Consider the following 18,217-nt stretch of genomic DNA (forward strand, 5'->3'; position numbering starts at 1 on the left):
CTCAGGTCTAAGGGCAACTTCCTTTGGGCACCCTCAAAATGGTCACTTTTCCGTCCGAAAAATTTGTACCTTTTCTTATATCTTTGGGGGAAATCTCAAAAATCTTTGGACAATGTAAAGGGAGCATAGATCTGGCATCATAGATCTATCTCCGCTATCTGTTCTTCTCCTTTGCATCTAGGAATTGAGTGTTCCCCAGGCACATTGTACAGTAAATAAGACAATTTCCTATCATGACCATGGCATACCCAGCACCAAGCTCATGGTCTACATAGCAGTGGTGATACCCACCCCCTAAATGGCCCAGAGCAGGCACCTCAAAACACCGGAGAAGGACCACCAATGCTGCCTCTGCAAGATCCTGCAAATCCATTGGCAGGATAGGTGCACGAACGTCAGTGTTCTTGCTCAGGCCAATATCCCCAGCATCGAAGCACTGACCACGCTCGATCAGCTCCGCTGGATGGGCCACATCGCCCGCATGCCTCACACAAGACTCCTAAAACAAGCGCTCTACTCGGAGCTCCGCCACGGCAAGCAAGCCCCAGGTGGGCAGAGGAAATGCTTCAAGGACAGCCTCAAAGCCTCATTGAAAAAATGTTACATCCCCACCGACATCTGGGAATCCCTGGCCCAAGACCGCCCAAAGTGAGCGGGAAGACGCTGAACACCTCGAGTCTCTTCGCCGAGAGCAAGTTGATCATCATCATCATCATTGTTATATATGTGGACTTGTATTTACTCTGTACAGCCACCAGTGGGCTCATCTCCTGGAGTCCCAAGGGATCCCATAATCCCTTGGGAGCACAGGTATTTAAGGAGGCTTCACAGGTTGGAGAGGCACTCTGGAGACCTGCAATAAAAGACTACGGTCACACTTTACTTTGAGCTCACAGTGTTCAGTCTGACTCTTTCTCCATGCACAACAATCATCATGAAGCCAAGCATCGACAGCGGAAGGAGCGCGTGGCAACCCAGGCACCCCACCCACCTGTTCCTTCAACCACCATTTGCCCCACCTGTGACAGAGACTGTAGGTCCCGCATTGGACTCTTCAGTCACTTGAGAACTAATTTCTAGTGTGGAAGCAAGTCATCCTCGACTCCGAGGGACTGCCTATGATGATGATGAGTTGCATAAACTATTTTGGGATGGTTTCTTTCTTAAAATAATCGAGCAAGGTATCATTTACCTCATTGCATCACCAATATGTAATACATTTAGACATGATGTATATCATTATATTGTGCACTTGTAAACAAAAAAGGATTTATTATGTATTTCTCCAAGTATTCACCTTCCCTTTAACTGCCTAAATAGGTTTCTCAAACATTTTTATAATTGGGGATAAGCTGAAAACTTGAATTTCTATTCCTATTTCAGCCAATAGTAACTGGATAAACTGGTGCCCCTGAATCGCTGCTTGACTACGATTGAGGCTGAAATTATATGGTCTGAAATTCCTATTGCACCCCTGCACCATCAGAACAGAGATGGAACAGAACTGCCACTCACCTGGAGCTGGGGGTAATGACCCTGCCAGAAATTATCCAGGTACAGCCTTCAACACCTCTGGTACACTGGGAGGGAGCTATGGAAGGTATACCCCAAATGGCTATGACCTCTTCTTGCTCCTATACGGCCTCTATTATAAGGACATATATGGAAATGCTCACACTGTACCCGATGATAAGTGTTCCATGTCAAAATGGTGGGAAGCAGAACATTTCCCTGCCCAAAACTGCTAAAAGGCAGGGTATAGAATCCTTTCATAGCAGCACAGCTGAGAAAAGATGCATTTGGGTCAGGTGGGTGTAAAAATTTTAAAAATCTGAAACCCGTCGCCAACTAGCTTACTTCTGGTTTTAACGGAGGCAGGATGGGATGGCGAGCAACCAACCCGCTCGCAGGAGGCAAGTTAGTCATTTAAATATTATAATGAGGCTGCGTGCCTGAGAATTCATTCTTTCATCGTCTCTGGATCAAAATCCTGGAACTCCCTCCCGAACAGCATTGTGGGAGTATCTTCACCAGAAGGACTGCAGTGGTTCAAGGCGGCGGCTCACCACCACCTTCTCAAGGGCAATTAGGGATGAGCACTAAATACCCACATCCTGTGAATGATTAATAATAATTTTTAAAAATTAACCACCGTGTTAAATTTACCCTAGCTGGCTGGGTTTCCCAGGCCTTGGGAAACCTGACGGGTAAAGGGAGGCTAGGAGAGCTGGATCCAGGAGGTAAGTGCCTTTCCACTTACCTGCTGGATCCAGTTGACCTGTTTCACCCACCCACTGCAATCAGACACCCCACGACCCTTCTGATTGCCCCTCCTGACCTTTCCGATCTCCTCCCACGACCATTCTGATATTCTCCCCTCCAACTTTTCCAATCTCCACCACGACCCTTTCAATGCCTCCCCGACCCTTCCGATCTCCCCCACCGATATTCCCCCAGTCGACCCTTCTTATTCCCTCCCCCCCCACTCCCACACCGACCCTTCTGATCTCCCCTCTGCTCCGGACCCTGATCTTCCCCCAACCCCGGCCTCCGATATCCCCTCTGGCTTCCAATCTTATCCCACCACCTCGGCCTTTCAGATCCCTCCTCTCTGCTCCCCGCCTGTGGCCAGGTGCCAAAGGCTTACCCGGTTAATAGCCATCCAGCCTCTCAATCTGGCTGGCTGCAGCCGAGAAACGGAGATACAAAATGGTAATGAGCCCTTCCGTTAAATTTGGCCAGATCTGAGGGAATCTCGTTCTTCTGGGTTTCCTGACTGCAAAATTGCATCCACCGCCCGCCTCCGAGATAAGAGCAGGGCTGATGTTTCAGACAAAATTAGTGGATATTCAAAGTCTGTGAACTCAACCACTTCCTGCTTTTACATACAATTCTGGTGTAAATGGTGGAAGTTCTTAGACAGCAGCTTTTGTCCTCATTATCCTGTCAGTTATATAAATGCAACATTTTGGGGCAGGCACATCTTCTGCTGGAAGCCAATTCTACTGAAATTTAATGGGTTGAATTTTCCGTGGTGGTAGCGGCGCGATCGGTGGCGGGTCAGGTGGGAAAGTTGTTTATTTGATAGCGGGTCGGGAACCTACTATCAAGCCGCTCCCATGTACCTTTCCCACAGGTGCATCAGGCATCATGGAGCCGATCTGATCTGCAGCGGCGGGGACCCAATTGAAATCATTATGAAATACTTTACAGGCACTCAAGAGCCTTTTCCCCCTTACTTCTTTCATTTTGCTACATGGTCATGGGATTCACACAGCTCGGGAACCACGTCTGTCAAGCTGAGGCATGAGTTCCGTGACCATTGCTCCAGTTGATTATTTAACAGCATGGAAAACCAAAATAAAACCATGTTGAGCACATCAGCTAACAGATTGATGGAGAGTCTGTTCAACTTGAAAAGCTATTGGTAAATGTTAATTCTGAAATTCTTGAAGGGATGTAAATGGTGAGGGTAACACATTTCTCGCTATTCTCAGCTGTTACCTTCCAACTCACCAGTAATTGCAGTGAATTGATCAGCACTCTAAAAATGACATACACCATTTAAATAAGTGTGTGTGTTGTTTCTGGTCAGGTTTTTCTCATAGTATACTGTGATTGACCAGTTATATATTAAATCTAGTCATTAACTGTAACAATTTAATTCTCAACACGTATTCCACTGGTTAAATTTGCTTTCAGGACTGAATATGACTAATGTAAATTTTCAGTCGAAGACTTTAGGTTAAATTTCTGTAGAGGTTCTTTCACTTATCAATTGTTAACTTCAGTGGAAGAGCTACAGAACTCCCAGAAACACATAACATAGAAACATAGAAAAGAGGTGCAGGAGTAGGCCATTTGGCCCTTCGTGCCTGCACCACCATTCAATGAGTTCATGGCTGAACATGCAACCTCAGTACCCCATTCCTGCTTTTTCGTCATACCCCTTGATTCCCCTAGTAGTAAGGACTACATCAAACTCCTTTTTGAATATATTTAGTGAATTGGCCTCAACAACTTTCTGTGGTCGAGAATTCCACAGGTTCAGCACTCTCTGGGTGAAGAAGTTTCCCCTCATCTCGGTCCTAAATGGCTTACCCCTTATCCTTAGACTGTGAGCCCTGGTTCTGGACTTCCCCAACATTGGGAACATTCTTCCTGCATCTAACCTGTCTAAACCCGTCAGAATTTTAAATGTTTCTATGAGATCCCCTTTCATTCTTCTGAACTCCAGTGAATACAAGCTCAGTTGATCCAGTCTTTCTTGATATGTCAGTCCCGCCATCCCGGGAATTAGTCTGGTGAATCTTTGCTGCACTCCCTCAATAACAAGAATGTCCTTCCTCAAGTTAGGAGACCAAAACTGTACACAATACTCCAGGTGTGGCCTCACCAAGGCCCTGTACAACTGTAGTAACACCTCCCTGCCCCTGTACTCAAATCCCTCGCTATGAAGGCCAACATGCAATTTTCTTTCTTAACCGCCTGCTGTACCTGCATGCCAACCTTCAATGACTGATGTACCATGACACCCAGGTCTCGTTGCACCTCCCCTTTTCCTAATCTGTCACCATTCAGATAATAGTCTGTCTCTCTGTTTTTACCACCAAAGTGGATAATCTCACATTTATCCACATTATACTTCATCTGTCATGCATTTTCCCACTCACCTAACCTATCCAAGTCACTCTGCAGCCTCATAGCGTCCTCCTCGCAGCTCACACTGCCACCCAACTTAGTGTCATCCGCAAATTTGGAAATACTGCATTTAATCCCCTCGTCTAAATCATTAATGTACAGTGTAAACAGCTGGGGCCCCAGCACAGAACCTTGCAGTACCCCACTAGTCACTGCCTGCCATTCTGAAAAGTCCCCATTTACTCCTACTCTTTGCTTCCTGTCTGCCAACCAGTTCTCAATCCACGTAGCACACTACCCCCAATCCCATGTGCCTTAACTTTGCACATTAATCTCTTGTGTGGGACCTTGTCGAAAGCCTTCTGAAAGTCCAAATACACCACATCAACTGGTTCTTCCTTGTCCACTCTACTGGAAACATCCTCAAAAAATTCCAGAAGATTTGTCAAGCATGATTTCCTTTTCACAAATCCATGCTGACTTGGACCTATCATGTCACCTCTTTCCAAATGCATTGCTATGACATCCTTAATAATTGATTCCATCATTTTACCCACTACTGAGGTCAGGCTGACCGGTCTATAATTCCCTGTTTTCTCTCTCCCTCCTTTTTTAAAAAGTGGGGTTACATTGGCTACCCTCCACTCCATAGGAACTGATCCAGAGTCTATGGAATGTTGGAAAATGACTGTCAATGCATCCACTATTTCCAAGGCCACCTTCTTAAATACTCTGGGATGCAGACCATCAGGCTCTGGGGATTTATCGGCCTTCAATCCCATCAATTTCCTCAACACAATTTCCCGACTAATAAGGATTTCCCTCAGTTCCTCCTTCTTACTAGACCCTCTGACCCCTTTTATATCCGGAAGGTTGTTTGTGTCCTCCTTAGTGAATAACAAACCAAAGTACTTGTTCAATTGGTCTGCCATTTCTTTGCTCCCCGTTATGACTTCCCCTGATTCTGACTGCAGGGGACCTACATTTGTCTTTACTAACCTTTTTCTCTTTACATATCTATCGAAGCTTTTGCAGTCCGTTTTAATGTTCCCTACAAGCTTCCTCTCGTACTCTATTTTCCCTGCCCGAATCAAACCCTTTGTCCTCCTCTGCTGAGTTCAAAATTTCTCTCTGTCCCCGGGTTCATTGCTATTTCTGGCCAATTTGTATGCCACTTCCTTGGCTTTAATACTATCCCTGGTTTCCCTTGATAGCCACAGTTGAGCCACCTTCCCTTTTTAATTTTTACACCAGACAGGTATGTACAATTGTTGTAGTTCATCCATGTGGTCTCTAAATGTCTGCCATTACCCATCCACTGTCAACCCCTTAAGTATCATTCGCCAATCTATCCTAGCTAATTCACGCCTCAAACCTTCAAAGTTACCCTTCTTTAAGTTCTGGACCATGGTCTCTGAATTAACTGTTTCATTCTCCATCCTAATGTAGAATTCCACCATATTATGGTCACTCTTCCCCAAGGGGCCTCGCACAACGAGATTGCTAATTAATCCTCTCTCATTACACAACACCCAGTCGAAGATGGCCTCCCCCGTATTTGCTTCCTCGACATATTGGTCTAGAAAACCATGCCTTATGCACTCCAGGAAATCCTCCTCCACTGTATTGCTTCCAGTTTGGTTAGCCCAATCTATATGCATATTAAAGTCACCCATGATAACTGCTGCACCCCTAATTTCCTGTTTGATGCCCTCCCCAACATCATTACTACTGTTTGGAGGTTTGTACACAACTCCCACTAATGTTTTTTGCCCTTTGGTGTTCTGCAGCTCTACCCATATAGATTCCACATCATCCAAGCTAATGTCCTTCCTAACTATTGCATTAATCTCCTCTTTAACCGGAAATGCTACCCCACCTCCTTTTCCTTTTATTCTATCCTTCCTGAATGTTGAATACCCTTGGATGTTGATTTCCCAGCCCTGATCATCCTGGAGCCACGTCTCTGTAATCCCAATCACATCATATCTGTTAACATCTATTTGCACAGTTAATTCATCCACTTTATTACGGATACTCCTTGCATTAAGACACAAACCTTCAGGCTTGTTTTTTTAACACCCTTTGTCCTTTTAGAATTATGATGTAATGTGGCCCTTTTTGTTTCTTGCCTTTGTTTACTCGGCCTTCCACTATTGCTTTTTACCTTTCTACCATCTGTTTCTGACTCCATATTTCTTCGCCCTGTCTCGCTGCATAGGTTCCCATCCCCCTGCCATATTAGTTTAAACACTCCCGAACTGCATTAGCAAATGTTACCCCCAGGACATCAGTTCCAGTCCTGCCCAAGTGCAGACCGTCCCGTTTGTTCAGGTCCCACTTCCCCCAGAACTGGTTCCAATGTCCCAGGAATTTGAATCCCTCCCTCTTGTACCACTGCTCAAGCCACGTATTTATTCTAACTATCCTGCTCCCGCTACTCTGATTAGCACGTGGCACTGGTAGCAATCCAGAGATTACTACCTTTGAGGTCCTACTTTTTAATTTAACTCCTAGCCCCCTAAATTCAGCTTGTCGGACCTCTTCCCGCTTCTTACCTATATCATTGGTACCCACATGTACCACGACAACTGGCTGTTCACCCTCCCTCTCCAGAATGCTCTGCAGCTGCTCCGAGACATCTTTGACCCTTGCACCAGGGAGGCAACATACCATCCTGGAGTCTCGGTTGCGGCCGCAGAAACTCCTATCTATTCCCCTTACAATAGAGTCCCCTATCACTATAGCTCTCCCACTCTTTTTCCCGCTCTTCTGTGCAGCAGAGCCACCCATGGTGCCATGAACCTGGCTGCTGGTGCCTTCCCCTGCTAAGTCATCTCCCCCAACAGTATCCAGCACTACTTACACTGTTTGTCAGGGATTCCGCAGCTCTTCCGCTGAACTTGCATAAGATTGTAATTCCACCCCTTTACAATTACATTTAAAATCTGCTTCATTTTATGTATTACCTATACACACACATCTTTTATTTGTACCAGTTACTGATACTAAAGTCTATAGATTTGTGACTAAAGCACCAACAACTTCCCAATTAATGTACAGGCAACTCTCGATTATCCGCACACGGATGCAATGGGAAACCGTTGTAACAGCATTTAAAATTCTGTGTGTGTCACTTTGAAACTCTGATGTTCCTTTCAAATGTTGCCTGTTGAGCTTTGCTTTTAAGCACTCTGCCTTGCCTCAGCAACCGCTGCTGCTTGCACACAAGTCCACTGCCTCTCATAATTCATTAAAATGCCATGAACAGTTACAGGAAGTTACCAACGAGCCTAATGGTCTTTAGTTCTAGAGGACTAGAATTCAAGGATTAGTAGATACGCTACAGCTATTGGTTAGAGCACACCTGCAGTACTGTAAGCATTAACTGTAATGTCAACTCGCTCTAATGGAGAATCATTTACCCGGTATAGCCCAATCCCCGAGGGACACGGATAATCTAGAGTTGCCTGTATTTTTAAAATTATGTTCTTTATCGTATTTGTAGATGGAGTCATATTACTTAATTATATTATTTAAATATTTTTTGACTACTGTACAATAATATAATAAAAATTATATTAAAGATTCAACACCTACTATGTTAGATTAATCTTAAAATTTAATGTGGCTAGGGACACTTTAAGGATCCTGGCTTAAAACGCATCATTAATGACATCACCAGACCCGCTCCATCTAATAGGACTGAGTAATGTGCTGGGCGGGATAATGGGCCCCATTAAGGTAAGTTAATTTTGTACAGTGGAATGGAGCCAGCAGCGGGGTCCGGATCCACCACGGACACCGGCCACACAGGACTCGCCAAGGTAATGGAAATTCCGGCCATTGTGTTATTTTAGAATGGGTATAACTCTGGCATATTTGACTTCCGACCCAAATTCCGGACCACTACACCAGAACTGCACCATTTTTGGACCAAGAACATTGAAATTCTAGGCCCATATAGTGTTTAACAGCAGGGAGTCCAGGGACGTCGGAGGCCTACAAAAGGACCAACGCGTCAGAGAGGTGGGAGTGCAAGCAGCAGGGAGTCCGTGGATGTCGGAGGCCTACTGGTGCAGGTGCAGCTGCAGCAGGGAGGCAAAAAGGAGTAGAAAGAAATCGAAAGGTGACGTCACAGCCAAGGGGGTAAGTGATTGGTAAGTAGTTTTTCTTTTTCTTTTCTATATCAGTAAGTAACATTTAGCATTGTTGTTGCCAATTTAAGTTAATCTAAGGGTTAAGACATGGCAGGAGAGCTCAGACACGTGTTATGCTCCTCCTGTACTATGTGGGAAGTCAGGGACGCTTCCGGTGTCCCTGACAATTAAGTGTGTGGGAAGTGTATCCGCCTTCAGCTCCTGATGGACCTCATTGTGGCACTGGAGCTGCAGGTGGATTCACTCTGGAGCATGCACGATGCTGAGAATGACGTGAATAGCACGTTTAGCGAGTTGGTCTCACCGCAGGTAAAGGGTACACAGCCAGATAGTAAATGGGTGACCAACAGGAAGAGCAGTGGAAGGAAGGTAGTGCAGGGGTCCCCTGCGGTCATCCACCTGCAAAAGAGCTACACCGCATTGGGTACTGTTGAGGGGGATGACTCATCAGGGGAGGGCGGCAGCAGCCACGTTCATGGCACCGTGGGTGGCTCTGCTGCACAGGAGGGCAAGAAAAAGAGTGGGAGAGCTATAGTGATAGGGGATTCGATTGTAAGGGGAATAGATAGGCCGCAACCAAGACTATGTTGCCTCCCTGGTGCAAGGGTCAAGGATGTCTCGGAGCGGGTGCAGGACATTCTGAAAAGGGAGGGTGATGTAAAGTCCTGTCCCCTCAGTACAGATTCACACGAGGCATGTAGTGAAGTCAAGGTCACTCTGGACTTTATTTCACAGCTCTGGAATGCTGCACTTGCCTGAGACCTCTCCTTATATACCTCTCTCTTGCAAGTGCACCCCTGGTGGTAAGGTATGCTGGTGGTTACAGGTCATATCTTATTACAGTCATGTATAGCATGTTAGGATACAGTTATATATAATAATGTAAGATACATGACCGGTGAACAGCCGGTTGTCGTGGTGCACATAGGTACCAACGATATCGGTAAAAAACGGGATGAGGTCCTATGAGACGAATTTAGGGAGCTAGGAGCTAAATTAAAAAGTAGGACCTCAAAAGTAGTAATCTCAGGATTGCTACAAATGTCACGTGCTAGTCAGAGTAGGAATCGCAGGATAGCTCAGATGAATACGTGGCTTGAGGAGTGGTGCAAAAGGGAGGAATTCAAATTCTTGGAAAATTGGAACCGGTTCTGGGGGAGGTGGGACCAGTACAAACCGGACGTTCTGCACCTGGGCAGGACCGGAACCAATGTCCTCGGGGAAGTGTTTGCTAGTGCTGTTGGGGAGGAGTTAAACTAACATGGCAGGGGGATGGGAACCTATGCAGGGAGACAGAGGGAAATAAAACGGAGGCAGAAACAAAAGATAGAAAGGAGAATAGTAAAAGTGGAGGGCAGAGAAACCCAATGCAAAAAACAAAAAGGGCCATATTACAGCAAAATTCTAAAGGGGCAAAGTGTGTTAAAAAGACAAGCCTAAAGGCTCTGTGCTTCAATGCGAGGAGTATTCGGAATAAGGTGGACGAATTAACTGCGCAGTTAACGAATATGATGTAATTGCCATCACGGAGACATGGCTCCAGGATGACCAAGGCTGGGAACTCAAACATCCAGGGGTATTCAACATTCAGGAAGGATAGACAGAGAGGAAAAGGAGGCGGGGTGCTGTTGCTGGTTAAAGAGGAAATTAATGCAATAGTAAGGAGGGACATTAGCCTGGATGATGTGGAATCGGTATGGGTGGAGCTGCGGAATACCAAAGGGCAGAAAACGCTAGTGGGAGTTGTGTACAGACCACCAAACAGTCGTAGTGAGGTTGGGGACAGCATCAAACAAGAAATAAGGGATGTGTGCAATAAAGGTACAGCACTTATCATGGGCGACTTTAATCTACATATTGATTGGGCTAACCAAATTGGTCGTAATGCGGTGGAGGAGGATTTCCTGGAGTGTATTAGGGATGGTTTTCTCGACCAATATGTCGAGGAACCAACTAGAGAGTTGGCCATCCTAGAATGGGTGATGTGTAATGAGAAGGGACTAATTAGCAATCTTGTTGTGCGAGGCCCCTTGGGGAAGAGTGACCATAATATGGTAGAATTCTTTATTAAGATGGAGAGTGACACAGTTAATTCGGAATCTAGGGTCCTGAACTTAAGGAAAGGTAACTTCGACAGTATGAGGCAACAGTATGAGGCGTGAATTGGTTAGAATAGACTGGCAAAAGATACTTAAAGGGTTGACAGTGGAGAAGCAAAGGTAAACATTTAAAGATCACATGGATGAACTTCAGCAATTGTACATCCATGTCTGGAGTAAAAGTAAAACGGGGAAGGTGGCCCAACCATAGCTAACAAGGGAAATTAAGGATAGTGTTAAAACCAAGGAAAAGGCATATAATTGGCCAGAAAAAGCAACAAACCTGAGGACTGGGAGAAATTTAGAATTCAACAGAGGACTAAGGTTTTAATTAAGAGGGGGAAAATAGAGTATGAGAGGAAGCTTGCTGGGAACATAAAAACTGACTGCAAAAGCTTCTATAAATGTGTGAAGAGAAAAAGATTAGTGAAGACAAATGTAGGTCCCTTGCAGTCGGATTCAGTTGAATTTATAATGGAGAACAAAGAAATGGCAGACCAATTGAACAAATACTTCGGTTCGGTCTTCACGAAGGAAGACACGAATAACCTTCCGAATGTACTGGGGGAGAGTGGATCTCGTGAGAAGGAGGAACTGAAGGATATCCTTATTAGGTGGGAAATTGTGTTAGAGAAATTGATGGGATTGAAGGCTGATAAATCCCCGAGGCCTGATAGTCTGCATCCCAGAGTACTTAAGAAAGTAGCCATAGAAATAGTGGATGCATTGGTGATCATTTTCCAACAGTCTATCGACTCTGGATCAGTTCCTATGGACTGGAGGGTAGCTAATGTAACACCATTTTTTAAAAAAGGAAGAGAGAAAATGGGTAATTTTAGACCAGCTAGCGTACATCAGTAGTGTGGAAAATGTTGGAATCAATCATTAAGGATGAAATAGCAATGCATTTGGAAAGCAGTGACAGGATCGGTCCAAGTCAGCATGGATTTATGAAAGGGAAATCATGCTTGACGAATCTTCTGGAATTTTTTGAGGATGTAACTAGCAGAGTGGACAAGCGAGAACCAGTGGATGTGGTGTATTTGGACTTTCAAATGGCTTTTGACAAGGTCCCGCACAAGAGATTGGTGTGCAAAGTCAAAGCGCATGGTATTGGGGGTAATGTACTGACGTGGATAGAGAACTGGTTGGCAGACAGGAAGCAGAGAGTCGGAATAAACGGGTCCTTTTCAGAATGGCAGACAGTGACTAGTGGAGTGCTGCAGGGCTCAGTGCTGGGACCCCAGCTCTTAACAATATACATTCATGATTTGGATGAAGGAATTGAGTGTAATATCTCCAAGTTTGCAGATGACACTAAACTGGGTGGCGGTGTGAGTTGTGAAGGGGATGCTAAGAGGCTGCAGGGTGACTTCGACAGGTTAGGTGAGTGGGCAAATGCATGGCAGATGCAGTATAATGTGGATAAATGTGGGTTATCCATTTTGGGGGCAAAAACACGAAGGGAGAATATTATCCGAATGGCGGCAGATTAGGAAAAGGGGAGGTGCAACAAGACCTTGGTGTCATGTTTCATCAATCATTGAAGGTTGGCATGCAGGTACAACAGATGGTGAAGAAGGCAAATGGTTTTTGGCCTTCATGCTAGGGGATTTGAGTATCGGAGCAGGGCGGTCTTACTGCAGTTGTACAGGGCCTTAGTGAGGCCTTACCTGTAATATTGTGTTCAGTTTTAGTCTCCTAATCTGAGGAAGGACGTTCTTGCTATTGAGGGAGTGCAGCGAAGGTTCACCAGACTAATTCCAGGGATGGCTGGACTGTCATATGAGGAGAGACTGGATCAACTGGGCCCTTATTCACTGGAGTTTAGAAGGATGAGAGGGGTTCTCATAGAAACGTATAAGATTCTGACGGGACTGGACAGGTTAGATGTGGGAAGTATGTTCCCGATGTTGGGGAAGTCCAGAACCAGGGGACTTAGTCTTAGGATAAGGGGTCGGACATTTAGGATTGAGATGAGGAGAAACTTCTTCATTCAGAGAATTGTTAACCTGTGGAATTCCCTGCCGCAGAGAGTTGTTGATGCCAGTTCATTGGATATATTCAAGTGGGAGTTAGATATGGCCCTTATGGCTAAAGGGATGAAGGGGTACGGAGAGAAAGCAGGAAAGGGGTACTGAGAGAATGATCAGCCATGATCTTCTTGAATGGCGGTGCAGGCTCGAAGGGCCAAATGGCCTACTCCTGCACCTATTTTCTATGATTCTATGTTTCTATGTTAATGTAAGTAGAGATAGCAGGTGGCTGGGATGTAATTTTAACCCCCAGAACTGGCGGGGGTTAATATTTCAAAAATCAGAAACCTGACCCCAACTCGCCTCCAATGCATCCGTTTTTAATGAGGATTGAGGGTCTGCGACTAACCTGCTCTCTCCAGAGGCGGGACAATCATTTAAATATGATAATGAGGCTGCTTACCTCAAATTTTATCTGATTTTTACATTTACCTGCTGCGGGCTGGATTTCCCAAGGTTCGGGAAACCTGGCAGCTGAAGGAAGGCGAGAACGGCCTGATCCAGCAGGTAAGTGCTTTCTAAGACCACTGCTTTCGGGCCAGGAGGAACAGGAGTGCCCCAGTGCGCCCCCCACCCCACCAAGCTAACCTGCTTCTCTCCCCGTGAACCAATCTCTTCCCCTGGCCGCCTCCATGATCTCACCCCCAACCTCCCCTCCCTCCCTCTTTTTCACTCCCCGGCTGCAGTCTTCCAGTGCAGACCTCCCCACCCGATAGCCAGCTAGCCTCTCAATCTGGCTGGCTGCCAGCCAGGCAAGGGAGACTTTTTTTTAACATTAAGTCCTGGGTGTAAATTCGGCAGTACCTCTACATTACCCGCATTTCAGGATTTCCTGCCCGCTACACCCTTGTCTCCCTGTAAATATCAGGGCCAGTATGTTTCAGGCAGGAGCAGTCCTTTGGTCCATCTAGCTGACCGATCCACAAGATTCCATGTCTAATAACACTGAATCCCGTTTGTTGATGAGAACCTGTCTAGTTCAACTTTGAAGCCCATTAAGGATTCTTGTTGCACCACACATGCCTGTAATGTTCCACATGCTTATTATGATCAAATATTGTATGGAACTTGATAACTTCCGATCATGACCCTGGGGCTGGTGTGGGATCCTGATCCCCAGTTGGGGCAGGGGGAGCGGTGAGATCGATCCCAGGAGAATCTATTCCCTGACCCTGGGGGTGGGAGATGTTGAGCTGCTGGTGGGTGGGCCTGTGGGCCGGGAAGAAGCACCTCGGCCGTCAGCAGTAAAAACTGATTATAATATTTAAAATGCCAACCCGCCTCCTGGCAGTGGTTTGTTTGCCTGCCCCCACCGTCCTGCCTCAGTAAAATGTGAAAGTGGGCGGGTTGGGGTTGGGTTTTAGATTTTTCCAACTTTCACTTCTCCCGCCTCCAATCCCTTTTTTTTTTTGTGTGAAAAGTCCCCCCTATATGAGAAATTGGAAACAGCCATATTTTAAAAATGTAGGCGTTAGATATTGACTGGGTATTTCCTCGTAGCTACTCCCTTTCCAGTGCCATAACTGAGCTCAAAGTGAAGCGGATACTGCAGGAAAATTTCCTGCCGTTGTGTAGTTTTATTTGGGTGTCTTTGTGGGGTCATTGGAAAAATTCTGTAGAAGTTTTGTAGGTGATGATAAGTGTGGTCATATACATGATAGAGTAGATTCCACACAGTCAATGGAAGCAGTGGGCGAGATGTTGTGGATAATCTGATTTCATTATGTGTCAAATATAAATTATCCAAGGCTCTTTCTACACTGATCCAAGCAGGCCTTGCAGTTTAAAATCCACATCGCACCACAAACATCACAGGTGCTGTGGAACTCTCACTGGTCAACTTAATCATTCCACACTGGCAAGAAGTTTATCAGCATTGTACAAGATAAAGACTTGATTAAGTAGAGACCATACCCTACACTGACCACCTGGGAACTCGTCCCACTCCCGACAGTCCTTACTTGGACTTCTGTTTTCCTTTCAGATAACCCCATTTACTCAACATGACAAATCCATACATCCCACCAATTTCCCTTTCTTCCCTCCCAAGTTCATCTCCACCAGAAATGCTCTGAATAATGCAGTCTTTTCTTTGAATGGCTCTTTGAAATTGCTGACCACTCAGATAACAGCACTATTCTCACAGTTGAGCACAAAGCCTTTTTGTAGCCCATTTACAGTATCAATCTACCATCTAGTTAACTCTTGAATTTGTGGTGGAAATGTGTTACATTTGTTGCCCATGACTTTGTGGAATCCCAGCTCTGAGCTGCATTACTACATGTTATAGATGTAATTCTGGGTATATACTGTATGCAGTAGTACCATTAAAAGAGACGGTAGCAGTGATCAAAGAGATGAGGCTGCTACCATTGTGAAATACTGATGCCCACCTACTCATCCATGTACAGGAAGGCAAAGCAGTTTTGCTATCCCTAATGTTTATTTTTGCTTGAACAGTTTCTACAAAGTAATAGCAAAACACGACAGATAAGTGGAAGGTGATATGTTTTGGTACTACGTTTTTAAACTCTTCTTGTTAAAGCCACATACAATACACACCAGGATGGTTTTAAAAGTAGGAATATTATCAACATGTACTGGACCACTTTTAGAAATTCTGTATTGTAATGGAAAGCTGCAATCCTTTCTTCATTGGGTAAGACTCACCAGATAAATTATTCACATTGATGAAAATTGATTACGAAAGTAATTAAATCACTCCGTTCTACACTCAAGATTTACTTTTCTGGATTCAACTTTCAGCCTTGGTTCAGTGGTAGAATTCTTGCTTCACAGTCAGAAGGTCATGGGTTTAAGCCCCACTCAAGAGATTTCAGCACATAATCTAGGTTGGCACTCTAGTATGGTACTAAGGGAGTGTAGAATTGTACTGTCGTTCGGATGAGACGTTAAACTGAGGCTTTAACTCCCTCAAAGATTTGAAAGATCCCATGGCACTATTCAAAGAAGAGCAGTGAGTTCTCCCAATGTCCTGGCCAACATTTATCCTTCAAGCAACATCATAATCTTTTTTTTAATTTGGCCATTTATTTCATTGCTGTTTGTGGGACCTTTCTGTGTTCAAACTGCTGCTGCATTTCTACATTACAACAGTGACTAGTGGCCAACATCTCGCCGTAGGCAACTAGGCCCATATAGCAGTGCCTGGTCTCCAGTCGCCTTGGACCCCTTTGCCACTGGATCAAGACCTTGCTCAGCTGAGCCAGTGTGGTAGCCAGTGTGCAACGACCACCCCATGTTAAAAGAACTCACGCACAGGCATCTTCCACTCCTCTAACATGACTATGAATTAATTGGCTGTAAAGTGCTTAGGCACGTCCTGAGGTCATGAAAGGTGCTATATAATGCATGTTCTTTCTTTTCTTCAATAGACCAAATACAATACTTCCATTTGCAACTGTTTCTGTGTTAATGTGCAGATGACAAGGGTAGTGTGGTTACAGATGGTGGTGGTAATGAAGGGAAATGAAAACCGATTTACATTTAAAACTTTTAATATAAAAAAATGAACACTGAACTTTATTTTGAACAGAGTGCAACAAACAGTCCTCAAGAAGATTAAAAGTTAGGGTCTCAAAATTCCTTGGATCTGCTCTGCGAGTGTAAGTGTGGTAAAACAAAACCCTGTTTACCTAACCTCAAGCTGGGGCCTTTGTCCCAAATCCCGAGATACGGTTATTGGAATGTTTGGGTAGTAGTGCCTACAAGGATGCTCCAATTCGCTATTTTCCTGAAGTCCCACTGAAGCCAAACTGTGCTGAAGTTTTTATTTTCTTTTGCATTATTTGGCTCCAAGTGGAACTTGATTCTGCCCAATATTACAACACCTTCCCCCCAACCCATTCCACCCTTTCTGGCTCCAGGAATTTTAGGACCTAGATTCAAAACAACTTGCATTTATATTGAAAAATGTCTCAAAGTGCTTCACGGAAACAATACTCAGACAAATATGGATACAAAGGAAGAGAAGTAGGCAATTTAACTCCTCGAGCCTGTTCCGCCATTCAATGAGATCATGGCTAATCTGTGACCTAATTTAATATAGCTGCCTTTGCCTCATATCCCATAATACCTTAGTTTAACAAAAATCTATCAATCTCATATTTAAAATAAACAATTCATCTAGCTCTTGGGACATAAAACAGAAAATGCTGTAAATACTCAAGCAGGTCAGGCAGCATCTATGGAGAGAGAAACAGAGTTAACATTTCAGGTCGATGACTTTTCTCTCTCCACTGATGCTGCCTGACCTGCTGAGTATTTCCAGCATTTTCTGCTTTTATTTCACATTTCCAGCATCAGCAGTATTTTGGTTTTGTACTAGCTATTAGGAAGGTTAAGAGACAGCTTTTAAGGAAGATCTTAAAAGCAGGAGAAAGATGTGGAGCAGTTTAGGGAGCAAATTCCAGAGCGTGTGGTCTAAGCAGCTGAAGGCACGGCCGCCAATGGTGGGCTGAAAGGCAGGGAATGCACAAGAGGTTGGTGTTGGAGGAATAGAAAGTTCAGGGAGATTGTAGAGCTGGAGGACGTTACAGAAATAGGAGGGTTGAGGCCATGGAGGGATTTTAATACGATGAGAATTTTAAATTGGAGATGTTGGAGTACCGGGACCATAGGCCAGTGAAGGCAGGGATTATGGGTGAATGGAATTTAGTGCGGGATAGGATAATGGACAGCAGAGTTTTGGATGAGTTGAAATTTATGGAGAGTGGAGGAATAGTGATAACGAAAAGGCCAAATAGGAAATATTACACTAACAAAAAATACTGTAAACAGCGTTGATGTTTAATCATGACACTAAATACAGGGTCATTCTATTTTGCTTGTACACAATAGGGTAGATTTCTTAGTTGATGGAAAGATTGCAAACTGTGTGTGCGGGGGGGCCATGAAAACAAGTGGCAATCATCATGATGTGCTTAAATTTCATGGGAGCCTTTTCCAAGAACAATTTGCATTTATATAGCGCCTTTAACATAGTAAAACATCCCAAGGCGCTCACAGGAGAAATTCAACACTAAGCCACATAAGCAGAAATATTACAACAGGTGGTGAGGTAAGTTTGAAGGAGTGTTTTAAGAGAGCTAGAGAGGCGGAGAGGTTTAAGGATGGAATTCTAGAGCTTGGGGCCAAAGCAGCTGAAGGCACAGCCACCAATGATGGAGCGATAAAAATCGGAGATTTGCAAGAGGCCAGAACTTGAATTTTAGCAGAATCAGCAAGAGCTTCATTGCCACACTCAATTTTATGTAAACAG

The 18,217-nt window shown here is 44.7% G+C and overlaps 1 protein-coding gene across 2 annotated transcripts in view; it reads right to left on the bottom strand.

Annotated features, from left to right (window-relative positions):
* cspg4ba (chondroitin sulfate proteoglycan 4ba) overlaps nucleotides 1–18,217 on the bottom strand; it is a 177,102-nt gene that overhangs the window by 41,229 nt on the left and 117,656 nt on the right. The gene's annotated exons all lie outside the window — the stretch shown is intronic.

Source organism: Pristiophorus japonicus, chromosome 2, assembly GCF_044704955.1.
Source record: "Pristiophorus japonicus isolate sPriJap1 chromosome 2, sPriJap1.hap1, whole genome shotgun sequence".
In the NCBI taxonomy this organism is placed as follows: Eukaryota; Metazoa; Chordata; class Chondrichthyes; family Pristiophoridae; genus Pristiophorus; species Pristiophorus japonicus.